General features: G+C 37.1%; 1 long non-coding RNA gene across 1 annotated transcript in view; it reads right to left on the reverse strand.

Annotated features, from left to right (window-relative positions):
- Positions 1–5,479: 5,479 nt before the first annotated feature.
- LOC126500267 (uncharacterized) overlaps positions 5,480–12,940 on the reverse strand; it is a 60,921-nt gene continuing 53,460 nt past the window's right edge. The window contains exons 2-3 of the long non-coding RNA XR_007591285.1: positions 7,060–7,214; positions 5,480–5,778 (exon numbers count right to left, since the gene is read on the reverse strand). This is a non-coding gene — a long non-coding RNA (uncharacterized lncRNA). The remainder of the gene's footprint in view (positions 5,779–7,059; positions 7,215–12,940) is intronic.

Raw genomic sequence — 12,940 nt, forward strand, 5'->3', positions numbered from 1 at the left:
AAAAAAGGCTCTGTGACAAGAGTACAGTCATAAAATTGATGCTTTAAAGTAGATGTGTGTAGTGGAGAATAGTAACTTTGAAACTCATGAAGAAGGAAGTGAGATTACAAGGGGCCAGTTGGAAATAGCTGTTTGAAGTGCTCAACTTGATTTTCCTATAAGTAAAAATATTCAAATTTCATCAAGACAAATCAACAACATTTTTGGCAACCCTTGAAGATTTCCCTATGAAAATTAGTTGGAATGGAATCTATTAACTTGGAAGAATTTCTGTAAAGTATTTGCCAAATTATTCTTGGAAACTCACATCATTTGTTATCATTATTATTATTCTGATGATGATGATGATAATGATGATGTTTGTGAATTATATATTAGTCTGATTCTATAGAAAATCACAGTTGATAGGGTACTTGCATTTTATTTCTGCTTTTTCAGTCTCTGACTATGAATGTATATGTAGATACATGGACAGATGAATATATATACATATATACATATGCACACATACATACATACATACATACATACATACATACACACATATACACCATAAGGTATTTGCTCTAAAATTGTAACACTTTCAAACCCAAAATCTACATCACGTACAGGAAGAACAATGATGTATTTGCAAATCAAAGGTTGCTAAACTAGAGAATAAGGTGCAGACGAATTCTGAAGCAAGTTAGTTAATGAAACTATTTTCCCTATTCAGGCTCTTAAATGATTACATGAGGTCCATCCTCATTCTGGAAGGCTATCTACTTTATTCAAAATTCATCAGTTGGAATATTAATCTCATTCAGAAATGCTTCTGTGTCAATATAAAATTAACAATCTTAAGGCATAGCTTTAATATTAATATCCATAAAATATTCTAAGAGTTCTGGAAGTGCAGTGTGCTGCTTACTGGTGCACACCTATGATGCCACATTGTAACGAAGAGCATTTCTGTTATTCATAATGCTTCCTCATACTCTTGTGTACTAATGTCTCTCTGCAAGCCAGGAACAGGGCAATCTGGTTTCTATTACTTATTTTCTGTGCTCTGTAGCTTGTTGTTAATGAAATTTAAATAGCTGACTTCTTTTACACAACCTACTTTCTCTGAGATTCATCCACAAGGTTGTGTACGTTGATGTCACTTGTATTTGTCCTATTTGCGAATTTTCCATGATAAAATATCTGTTGTTTGTTTATATATTAATATTTAATCTATTTCAAGTTTTTAGTATGATAAAAACGTAACAGTGTTATACAATTTGGAAAAGAGATACGAGCTTTGTTTTGCTTCTTTGGGGACTGGATTCCTGTCAGTGAATTTGCTTCATCCCCAAGTTGATAATTTTAATTTCATAGCAAATTACCAGTTTTCCTAAGGGAATTCACTAGCAATGCATTTTTTTTTGGAACCTCCAACCTCATTCTTTCTTGTTTGATTTCTGATTTAGCTTTCCTTATTAATTAAATTTTATGCAACTGCATGTGTCAACAGTACATACCAAATTCTCTCCTCTACATCCCTGCCACCCTATCTACCACAGCTGCTGCCCACATCTGTCTTTGAATAATCACCTAACCTTACAAGTCATATTCCTTTTACTTGAAGATCCCTGAATGTTTAGATTGTGAACAAAAGCTTTTTTTATCTCTTCCCATCTAGAAACTTGTTATTCCTTTTTTCCTCTCTAAAGAGATTGGGTATTATGCTCTCACTAATTGTCTTATAGACATAGAGTTAAAAACATCCACTTTAGGATACTATAACACCAAAGAAAGAAAATATAAATAAGTTAGTAATTTCTTTCATGCACAGACGGCCAAGTCGGGAGTTTTTACCTTTGGTAGTTGTCTTTTCCCTAGTATGTCCTCAGAGATTCATCTAGGAATGAATGAGTTGTGTGAGTGAACAATTTGTTCTTTCTACTTATATGATATTCCACAAACTCTTTAACAACTCCCACAGTGAGAAACAGGTTGCTTCTAGATCTGTACCCCATTTTTTTTTACTGGATTATTTGTTTTCTTTATTGTCTGTATTTCAGTTTTCAAGACTTTAATCATTTCTTTCACCTATTTGATTGCTTTTATTGATTTTCTCTAAGGGATTTGTTGATTTCTTCAATTTTATTCTTTTCCTCCACTTCTTTGACTTTTTAATTTCCTCTTTAAAGGCCTCAACATTTTCCATAAAGTTATTTTTAAGTCGCTTTCTTCTGCTTCAATTGAGTTGGGATGTTCAAGTCTTGCTGTTGTAGGGCCATTAATTTTTGGTGGTGCTGTATTTTTTGTGTTGTTGAGTGTGCTTTTACCTTGTTGCCTATTAATTTTTCCTCCAATTAGTGTAGCTGGGGTTGTGTCACTGGTGATTACTCCTCCAAATGCCTGTGGATCCAAGGCTCAGATGGTAGCTCCTCGTGGAGGAGTCAGGACCATGGTTTTGGTCACACCAGAGGTAGCTCAGTGCTCCTGGGGGTTGCTGGGCACTCCTGTCTGTTCCTGCAGAGGTCAGGTGGTGCCTGCCTGCTCCTGCAGAGGTCAAGGCAGGCCTGCCTCTTAAGTTAATTTTTATAAATAAATAAATAAATATTAAAAAATATATTTCCCTACACCTTCAACCTTATTTCCTAAAGCAAGTCACATTAAAATCTGAGGTGATTTTCTTAAACAAAATCTTCTTTTACTTTTTAAAATCGACTTATTTTATGTGTATGAGCATTTAGCATGCATGCCTATTTGTGCACCATGTGTGTGCCTGGTGACCGCACAGGTAAGAAAAGCAGTAAGAAAATAGCCCCTGAACTGGGCTTACAAATGGCTGTGAGCATCACAAGGATGCCAGGAATTGAACCGAGGTACTTTTCAAGAACACCAAGTTCTACTAACACCTGAGTCATCTCTCTAGTCCATAGCAAAATATTTAGCTTGAAGATTTCTAGAGATTTTGAAGCAGGAAAAATAATGAACTAATCTAGTATATATGAAAATAAATAGAAAGCAGAATTCTGTATTTGCTAACAGAGTTTTTTTTGTGTGTGTGTGTGTATCTGTGCTTCAGTGTCAGAAGACGGCCAAAGGAATGATGCTTGATGAATAATGCCTTGGGGAACTATGAGAGAGGCTCCAAGAAAAAGGAAAAGGACATTTTTTTACATAAAACATATTTATTTTATTTATTTATTTTATATCCCAACTGCAGACTCCCCTCCCTACTCTCCACTCATTTTCTCTCCCCAGCCCCCCTCAACCCTAACCTCAATCAACCTTTCTTCCATATTCATTCAGAAGAGGCAGGACTCTCATGAGCATCGGCAAAGCATGGCCTATCAAGCTGCTATAAGACAAACACCCGTATTCAGTCTGGGCAAGGTAATAGAGCACGGGGATTTGACTGGTTCCCAAGAACCAACCGGAGCACCAGGGACAGTCCCTGTTTCCACTGCCAGGAGTCCTATAAATAGACCAAGTTACACAACTATCACATATATGCAGAGGGCCTAGGTCAGTCCCATGCAGGCCCCCAGGTGGGTTGGAACTGACTCCAAGAGTTCCCATGAGACAGACTAGCCATTCCTGTTTATTTTTTTTTTCTGCCATGTTGCTGACCCCCCTGGCTCCTATAATTCCTCCTCCCTGTCCTCAACAGACTTGGCCCAATGTTTGGCCAAGGGTCTCTGTATCTGCCGCCATCAGTCACTGGGTGAAGGCTCTCCAATGACAACTGAAGTAGTCATCGCAGTGGATGGCCAGTTCTAGCTATGTATCCATTGCTGCCAGGAGTTGTGGCTGGAGCCATCCATGTAGCCTCCTAGAAGTTTCCCTTGCATCAGACTTCTGACCCAATAAAGCCACACTTTCCAGTTATCTCTGTCAGTATTCCCCCCCTCCATGCACTCCCCAACCCAATCCCTCGAGTTCCCATTGGTATTAAGAGATATTAATGACTGGTGATTATTAATTCCTGTTTTTTTTTCTTTTGTTGTTGTTGCTCGTGGTGGAATAGGTATTGGTGTATGTTTGTGTGTCTTTCCCTCTGTTGTGAGATTGTCTATCGCCTGTATTTTCATGGGCATAATTAACTTCTATGAGTTGGATTTTTTTTACAGTACATTCCGTAGAGCTAGGTTTGTGGATAGATACTAAATTTGGCTTTGTCATGAAATATCTTGTTTTCTCCATTAATGGTGACTGAAAACGTTGCTGGGTATAGTAGTCTGGGCTGGCTTCCATGGTCTCTTAGGATCTGCAAGGAATCTGTCCTGGCTCTTCTGGAATTTAAAGTCTCCTTTGAGAAGTCAGGTGCAATTTTGATAGGTCTGGCAAAGAGCCTTTTAACTCAGGTACATTTTGTTCCCTGAATTGTTCCTGAACTTCATTTCCTGCCTTCTGTGACAAAAAATTTACAATCAATTCATAAGACATGTTTACTCTTTTTGGATGCCAGAACATGGTTCTGTAATTCAATCTGATGAAAGGATATGCTGAATGCTGTTCTTTGAATCTGGATATGGCCTTTTGCCTTGTTTTCATGCTTCCCAGATACAATCTATAGTATGTGCCAGGCAATTGTGTTTTAGTTGGTCTGTCCTTAGAAAGTTCTGGGAAACGGCTGCTCTGTGAATATTTAGTATGTGCTTATTGGCATTTATTTACATGTTTTTCTGATCATGTTTTTCCATAATCAAACCAAGTTCCTTAGATCATTGCTTCTTTGTGACATTCATGTATAAAAGTACACTGAGACTGATGGAAAGTTTTCAGCAGCATAGTTTTTCAAATGTCAGGTCTCGGACAAATCTTTGTAAGTTGACAAATGTCTAAACTTCAGCCCATGGGGAGGATGTGTGCAAATCAGTCACCAGGGCTACCATCTAGGCTCAGACACATGGTTCCTCTTAGGCTGCTTTCCTTCTTCCTGCTTAGTGAATCTTACTAAATAAATGCCCTTGGTAGTTTTAACTGTGTGTGTTACAAGTGAGCCATAAATTACGAGTCATTTCAACATGGCCCCGAAAACAGTCCTCTCTGGGCATCAAGAAATGAAAGAACTAATTGTATTGTACTCACAGGTCCTATAGACAGAATGAAAGTACTTCAGACCTAGGAACATGTAGGGAGGGCTGCCAAGAGCCCAACTCCAGCAAGCAGCTGGTGATGGGAGAAGGGTGAGAAAGAGAGATGAGAGAGTGGTGCTCTGCCCCTCTGGAGAGCACGGCTAAAGCTGGGGAGAGTTTAGCAGATACAGGAAGATGTGTGGCTATCTCCCTGAAACAGTTGTCTCTAGTTCACAGTCAGTGAAATAAAAAAAAAAAAGTCTGAGAAGAGCTTCACCTTAAAAAGGTGACAAGCCTTATCACAGTGTTCTGTATAAGTACCCATTTTTTGGGGGGGGGGGCGGTGCTGAGATTTCAGGAGAGCATGAATTAACAACATTTATAATATGTCATTGCTTTTCTCTTTTCTTTACTGCACTAAAGAGTATCTCAGATACATCATCTCAGGCGAGGTATTTTATTTTTTTTTAATTTTTGTCCAAAGTCTTGGCATTTCAAAAGTGATAGAAAGCTCAAACAACCACGTCATTAGGAAATAATGCAATACAAAGTAGCTGCTGGTCTTCCAAGGCACTCCTTCTTATCTGTGACCATGCTTCTGCCTTCACAAACAGACTGTCTTGGAGAGACAGAGGCACTACCATTCTCAGGAACAGCAATCATCTTCAGTCACATATACTAGCTGATTGCTCCTCTGCTCAGCGGCATTGTTTTCACTTTCATTCTGAGAGAAAGCAGAAGACAAGATTTTTGAACAGAAATCAAGGACGATTTTTTTTTTTATTGTGAGTATTGGATGTAGGTAAGAAGATCGGTTCTTCCTACCCTAAGAAGGTTTGCATTTCCATCCCTATACATGCTCCCATTTTGTTTAATCTACTTATCAGCTACCTGGGAACTTTATTCCTGACTTCTGTCCTGCACTGGGTAACATCAATAAGTTTCTCTAAGCAAAGCAAGTGGTCCAAGATTGTAATTTCTTGAAGGACAAAAGGTACAACTTGAAGAGATGTGGTTGATCGGTAGTTAGAATTAACCAGACTAGCTTAATATAAAAGATTTGGCTTTAATAAATGGAAGAAAGGAAACTTACAAAGCCAGGGTTCCAGAGATCCAGGAGCGCAGGGAACAAAAAGGGAAGAGGCAAGCACACCTGGATGTTTTATCTGTTTTTCTGTGGCCCCAGGGAGATACACCCTAAAAGGAATGTGATTGGCTGAAGTTCTCTATCAACAACTAGTAGTAAGTTTTGCTCAGTGTCTTGGACAGCATCATGGATGAAAAGTTTTTCCTTGATTCCTACTTATTCAGAGTAAATAGTAGCAAATAAACTATCAGAAATAACTCCTTTATTGCAGTATACCAAACTATCAGTGCCTATTCTACTGGATATCACTCAGAACAAACAATGAATTTAAACCAGATCGCCACCTTCATGTATTTAATATTAACATAGTGTGTAAGGGTGTCAGAGACAAGACTATGAACATCAAATAGCTTTATCCAATATTTATTAAACATATTGTGTTGAGATTTCCATGGGCTTATTTAGCTATCAAACTGCTCTAAAACAATATTTATACTATTTTAAAATCCAAAGCCCAATAAAAAAGAAATCCAAGCACAACACTTTTCACAAAAGCCTTACATATAAAATGTTATGCCCTAGCATCTGATCCATTTGAAATGAAGACGGAGAGCTTCCACTTCCTATGCTTTTCTATTTATGTCTTGACTCAAATATGAAAAACAAGCTTCTTATGTTTAACACAGCAATTCCTATTAGTAAGCTGTCAATCTTAGTTGGAAAAAAGTCTCAGTAAGATCAATTTCTCTAGTCAAAAATAATTGCAAGATTGCGGAAATGACCTTGCTGTGACTTGTGTTTGAAGTATCCCCCAAAGCCTGATATCTTAAGGGCTTGGTTGCAGTTGAAAGGAACTGGGAAATGTTGATTTCTGATATCTCTGAGTTAATCGAGAAATTAATCTCTTGATGGACTCACAATCCAGAAGTAATGGGACTGAAAAATGGGGCCTTGGAGAAAGTGAATGTTTGTCTTTAATTGTATATCTTGATCCCAAGTTCTTCCTCTGTTAGTCTCTTTCTTACTGTTCACCATAAGATGTGTCATTCTGCTTGATCATCCTCTTCAAGGACCTAGAAGCAAGAGAACTAGAATTACTACAGCTGTGAGTCAAAATCAATTTTTACTCATTTATGTTAATTTGGAAAATTTGTCACATTGATGAAAATGATCACATCACTAATGGAACTGATCTTCCTCTTTACATTTTTTTGTTACATTAAAGAATTTTCAATACCCATCTTCTTAATTACCTCATAATATATATATATATATNACTCACATACATTTTAGTCAAGACCTGGAATGACACTTGTCAATCAAACATCAAATTCATTGGAAGGGTTGTTACCACAGAGATATCTCATCACTACTCTAGAAGTTCTGATCTAGTAGTTGTTACATGGCCTGGCAACTTGCATCCTTGACATGTTCCCTAGTGGTAATATTTTTTGCTGGTGCAGGAATATCCTTAGAAATCATAGACCAAGGGAATGCCTGTGTTTAAAAAAATTGTCAGTAATGTTTTCTCTGCTTAAAATTTAGAGTTGAGAAGTGTTACCAACAATTCGGTAACTATCTATGGATTTGGTGTTTGGTTGCCATGGTGTAGATATATTTACATATATCTACATGTAAATATAGAAACTTTAAAAATAAAATGAAATAAAATGGACACAATCATAGTAGAGTGCATCAAGAATATAAATTTAGGTACTGGAGTAACAGAACCATTAGCAGAGCACTGGCCATGCAAGCGAAAGGAGCTCCATTTAGACTCCCAGCACCCACTGAATAGCCGAGTTCAGTAGCCAAGACCCATAATTTAGCAATGAGGATTCAAAGACAAGGAGGATCCTGTGGGTTTCCTAGCAAGCGTGGGTAGCTGAATTGACAAGTTTCAGGTTCAGTGAGAGATCTTTTCTCAAAATGCAAAGTGGAGAGTGACATCTGACATAAAGCTCTGTAGTTCACACAAACATGGACACACATGTATATATACCAACACACACACACACACACACACACACACACATACACACACACACTGCAGATTCTGGAAAATGACTGAAGAAATCAACTCTTTTGCAATTTTGTAGTTCAAATCAATTGACATGCCTATCCACAATTCTTATGTTAGTATATGTGATCATTACTATTAGTTGTCATCTTGCCACAATCTAGAATCACCTAGAAAGTGATTCTTAATGAAGTTGTTTAGGATAAGTTGACCTGTGAGTATCTCTGTTGACTTTATAATTTTAACTGTTATGAAAAGACACAGTCTAAAACTGGGTAGCACCATTCCTTGGGTTGAGCCCTAGAGTCTAAAAGAGTAGAGAATGATAGCTGAGTGATAAACATGAATGTGTTCTTTCTATGTATGTTCATAACTCTAGATTATATATGAAAAGGTGTCCAAACATCCTGCTGTGGTCACTTCTTCACAGTAATAGACACAATAACACTCTGCATTTGTAAGTAAAACCTTTGAGCTGGTTGGTTTTATGCCAACTTGAAACAAGCTGTCATCATTTGAGAGGAGGGGACCTCTTCTTAGAAAATGCCTCCATAATATCTGGAGGGAACTCAAAGTAGGTGCAAGACATCCCACAACCACATTCTCAACACAAAGGAGATTTATGTGCCCCAGAAAGTCAAAGGATAGGGAGTAAAAGACAAAGACAGGAGATAAAGGATGAGGGAGAAGGGAAAAAGAGGGGAGGGGATAAATGTCCTAACTGGGCAAAGGACTGCTTCTGAATACAGAGAAAAAGAAGAGACCAATAGACAAAGGGCAGGTTAATTTAGGAAAGCCGAAAGTGAGCTTTCATTGTCAGACATCAATACTTTGATAGTTGGAGCTCAGTAGTCAGCCTTGGAGGAGAAAGTGGCCAAATAAGGGAATATACATTGGGTGACTAGCTTTAAAAAGGTAAGGTAACAGGTTGTGTTGTTGTTATAATTTAATTTTTTGTTAGCAAGAAAGTGGGAGTAGCAGAAGGGCAAGGCCTTGTTTGTCATGCTTGGGTCTACCAGAGTCCCTTCAAGATCAGGCTGTGGGTAGACCTATAGGCCATTTTATAAATTAGCCATAGATGGGAGAGGGTACAGCGCATTGTAAGTGGTGCCACCCTTAGGTTGGTGGTACTAGGTGCTATTAGAAGGCAGGGTGAGCAAGCAAGTAAGCATCACTCCTCCATGGCCTCTGCATCAGCTCCTACCTTCAGGTTTCTAGCCTGCTTGAGTTCCAAAGAGGATCAGATAAAACAGTGCCTTCTAGGCTTGTCAGGATGGCTGAACTCATGAAGCCACAACAGCTGTGGGTTCTAGCACAAGATCCACAAATTATCAAGCCAGTGAAGCTTAAATCACATAGGAGGAAGGTACTCAGAAACTCACACACCTGAAGAGTTATTGACAGATGTTGGATTCTTTGAGGGAAGGAGAGTCAGCATTTTTAATCGTGTCAGGTAGGTCATCCATACTCCAGTGGATGGGGAGATGAGTGTGGATCTGGCGAAAGTGAGTGTACATGTAATTCTAAAAGAATTAACTTTATGTAGGAATATAGATATAGATCTGAACTCAGTCTACTAGTTGTTTAAGGAAATATTAAAGATATAATGTACTGACATCAACACTGAAGGAAAGAAAAATTTTGGAGATTAAGGATCAAGTGCAAGCAGACTGATGATTCACACAAAGTATTGGTGTCTCTCTGTTTGGGGAAATGTGTGGTTGCAGTTGTAAAAGAGACATATGAATGCAAACAGAAGCGAGAAAATTGTAGAAATAAAGGGACTGTTTCTGCTTCTCTGATAGCTATTTAAATTAAGTGTGATCTGTGATTTAAGTAAGTGAGCTTAAGAAAGACAACTAAACAATTTATTTTATGAACTTCTTTATGAGATCCCTGGAATGAGCGTTAATCCTTTGAAGTTAATAAAATGCAGTGTATAGCATAAAACATTTGTAGACTTCAAGGACTGGTAATCAGCCATGGGACAAAGTTAGCTCAGTGCTGGAGTGAAAAACAAAGAGAGAAAAACAAACTATATTCAAATAGTCATCATATGTATGAGAGGTCAACAACTTTCATACTTTGTGTTTCAGCAGATTGTAGAAAAAAGTTTTCAGAGGATATTAATTTCTTACTTAAACTGAAGAACTTTGATGTTTAATGTCGGGATGTTTTCTGATAGTCTAATGAAATCTGAGCAAGTTACAAGATACTTGTGGAACATATTAGTCCATCTAAACTAAACTTAAAGATTCCGCTTAATGGATAATCTTACATTTGGAAATTTTAGGTCCATATTTCTAGTAATTGGGAAAAGGAAGGAGTCTCAAGACCAGAGTAGATAGAGATCTCATCCTTAAGAATAATCAGGAGGATAACACAGGCTGTAATTTTCTTGAGTCTTTTTGACCTGCAAGTGTTGGATCCAATTCTTCTAAGTCATTCAGTTCTCTGAAACTTACATGAAATTTTTAGTTTACCAAAAGGGGTAAAATTTTATATATTTTAGCATTACCATTGTTTGTAATCTGTATTAAAATCCATAAAAAGAAAAAACAGCTAAGAGGTGTCTGTAAATATTATTTCAGTATAATAATAGCATAGAAGGGGGAGAAGTCAGAATTTTTCATTTTTTATATACCTTAAATCATTTTCTTGAACCCTCAGAGCTTGCATAGACTTTAAATCTTTTTTCTTTCCACTCGATTATTTCCCAGAGACATGAGTTGTTATAATTGAAAAAAAAATCATTACAAATTATGTTCCTTTAGTGAAAAGTTACATCTGAAACCTGTTTATCCTTTAGTATGAAGCTTGATAGCAAGACAAATCTATCTGCATTTTTTTAACAAGAGACCTAGAAGATCTAGAAAAAAAGAGACCTAACATTTATATATGAAATGAATTAACAAGGTGGTTATAGCTTTTGGGGAAGGAGCTGGTAACCTACTGATGGCAAGCTGACAAAACTACAGTTAGCCTAGCCATCAACGTCATCAGAGATCCAAAAGGATAAATTATTCCCAGATAACCCCTGTATCAGTTGAAATGACAGATACTTTCTTGTTATTGAGACAGCCATCCCAGGCCTGTGTGGTCTCCATGATTCTGTTTGCTCCCAAAACAGCATCAGTCTTTGGCTCCCAGGCTCAGGAGACCTGAGAGATTTTTTTTCCTGTGCAGGATGAACTTGTGAGACCGATTTTATTTTGTCTAGGTAAAGTGGGGCAATCAACTCTCCAGTGTCCTGTTTATGTACACTTTGAGCATTGTCTGGGCAATGAGTGAGGCATTAGGGCAGTTGTTTCCAGTGGTTATCATTATCACAGTCCAAAGAGAGTTGCCATCATTCCACATCGTCTTCTTTGGAGACCCATAAGTCAATTAGGAGCTGAAGTGTCTGTCTGCCATAGTAAGTTTCTTTCATTAAACATTTTAAATGACACATTCAGCAAACTCTGAAAAGTTTTGAGAACCATAATTCATCTGAGCCACACAAACTTAGCTTGTGTTTAGTTACTTATGTTAGGCGTAAGCTCAAAAACACATTTAGTAGACCTGAGGTAAGGAGAGACTCTGTGCTAGGGTGCTTAGGTCATTGTCTTGCTGTATCCTAAGACAGGAACATCTCCATTTCTGATTTGTAGTGTTTGTTGCTCATAGCTGTGGCCCTAAGTTTTTAGTCCCTTACTTACTTACATATTTTCCATATTAATAAAGATGTCAAAATAAAATATCTTATAAATTTAAATTGCCCCATGGCCTTACAAATTTAAATATTTTTGACATCTGTTACTTAAAAGCAGTCAGGTTTTTTTTTTTCATTTAAATTTTCTGTAAAACTATAAAGTTTTCGTTTAAAGAAGTTTAAAATCTCTCAATTTTATGCTCCTGTAGTATCAAGAATAAAGTATCTTGTTTATTTCAAGAGGGAAGAGACATGGCAAAACCATAATCTACACAGGGTAAAGCCCAAGCTTCAACAGTGCAAACAATTGAATGCTCAATATCTGAGATTCATCATAGTCTTTTGGGCTTGGATCACCAACCACACTCAACCTCAGCATTACACATACCCTGTGCTTAGAGCTGAGCAAGCTACACAACTTCTTCATGTCTTTAAAACTTATAGAACCTGGATGACTTATAAAGTTTGGCTGCCAGGGCAAGGTATGTTCTTGTATATGGATGTATGGAGGTACAACTTTAATATCTAATTAAACAAGTATTGTTTTCAGGACAGGACAGGAATTACTGTATAAAAATCTATTCTATCCAAATTATCTTGGAGAGCCATTGTCTCCTTAGTTGGGCCACAACACATGGTTAACTTTAATCAAGATGGTGAACTCTCGTACCCCCATTTTTCAACTCTAGTATGTGGTTGCCTAAATATAAAGGCAAACCACATATTGCTTATATCCAAATAAAAGAATCATACCACATTGCTCCTTTAAGTTTGACAATGCTTAGATATTAACTATCAACCTATTTTATGAGTTCTAAGTTAATTTTTTACAGATATTACATACTTTTAGCTATATCCAATAAACTTAAAAATCTTTTTTATATATTACCTTAATTAGCATACAATTTATTTTTTCCTCAAGTTAAATATATATCTATATATATCTCTCTCTATATATATATCTGCTACAATGAAATGAATAAGAAACAGGTTTGATTTACTTATTTAATGTTTTTTTATTTTTATTTATTTATTAAAGATTTCTGACTCTTCCCTGCTGCCGCCTCCCATTTCCCTCCCCCTCCCCC

Source organism: Alexandromys fortis, unplaced genomic scaffold (assembly GCF_014885135.2).
Source record: "Alexandromys fortis isolate MF-2015 unplaced genomic scaffold, M_Fortis_MF-2015_v1.1 scaffold_33, whole genome shotgun sequence".
NCBI classification, from domain to species: Eukaryota; Metazoa; Chordata; class Mammalia; order Rodentia; family Cricetidae; genus Alexandromys; species Alexandromys fortis.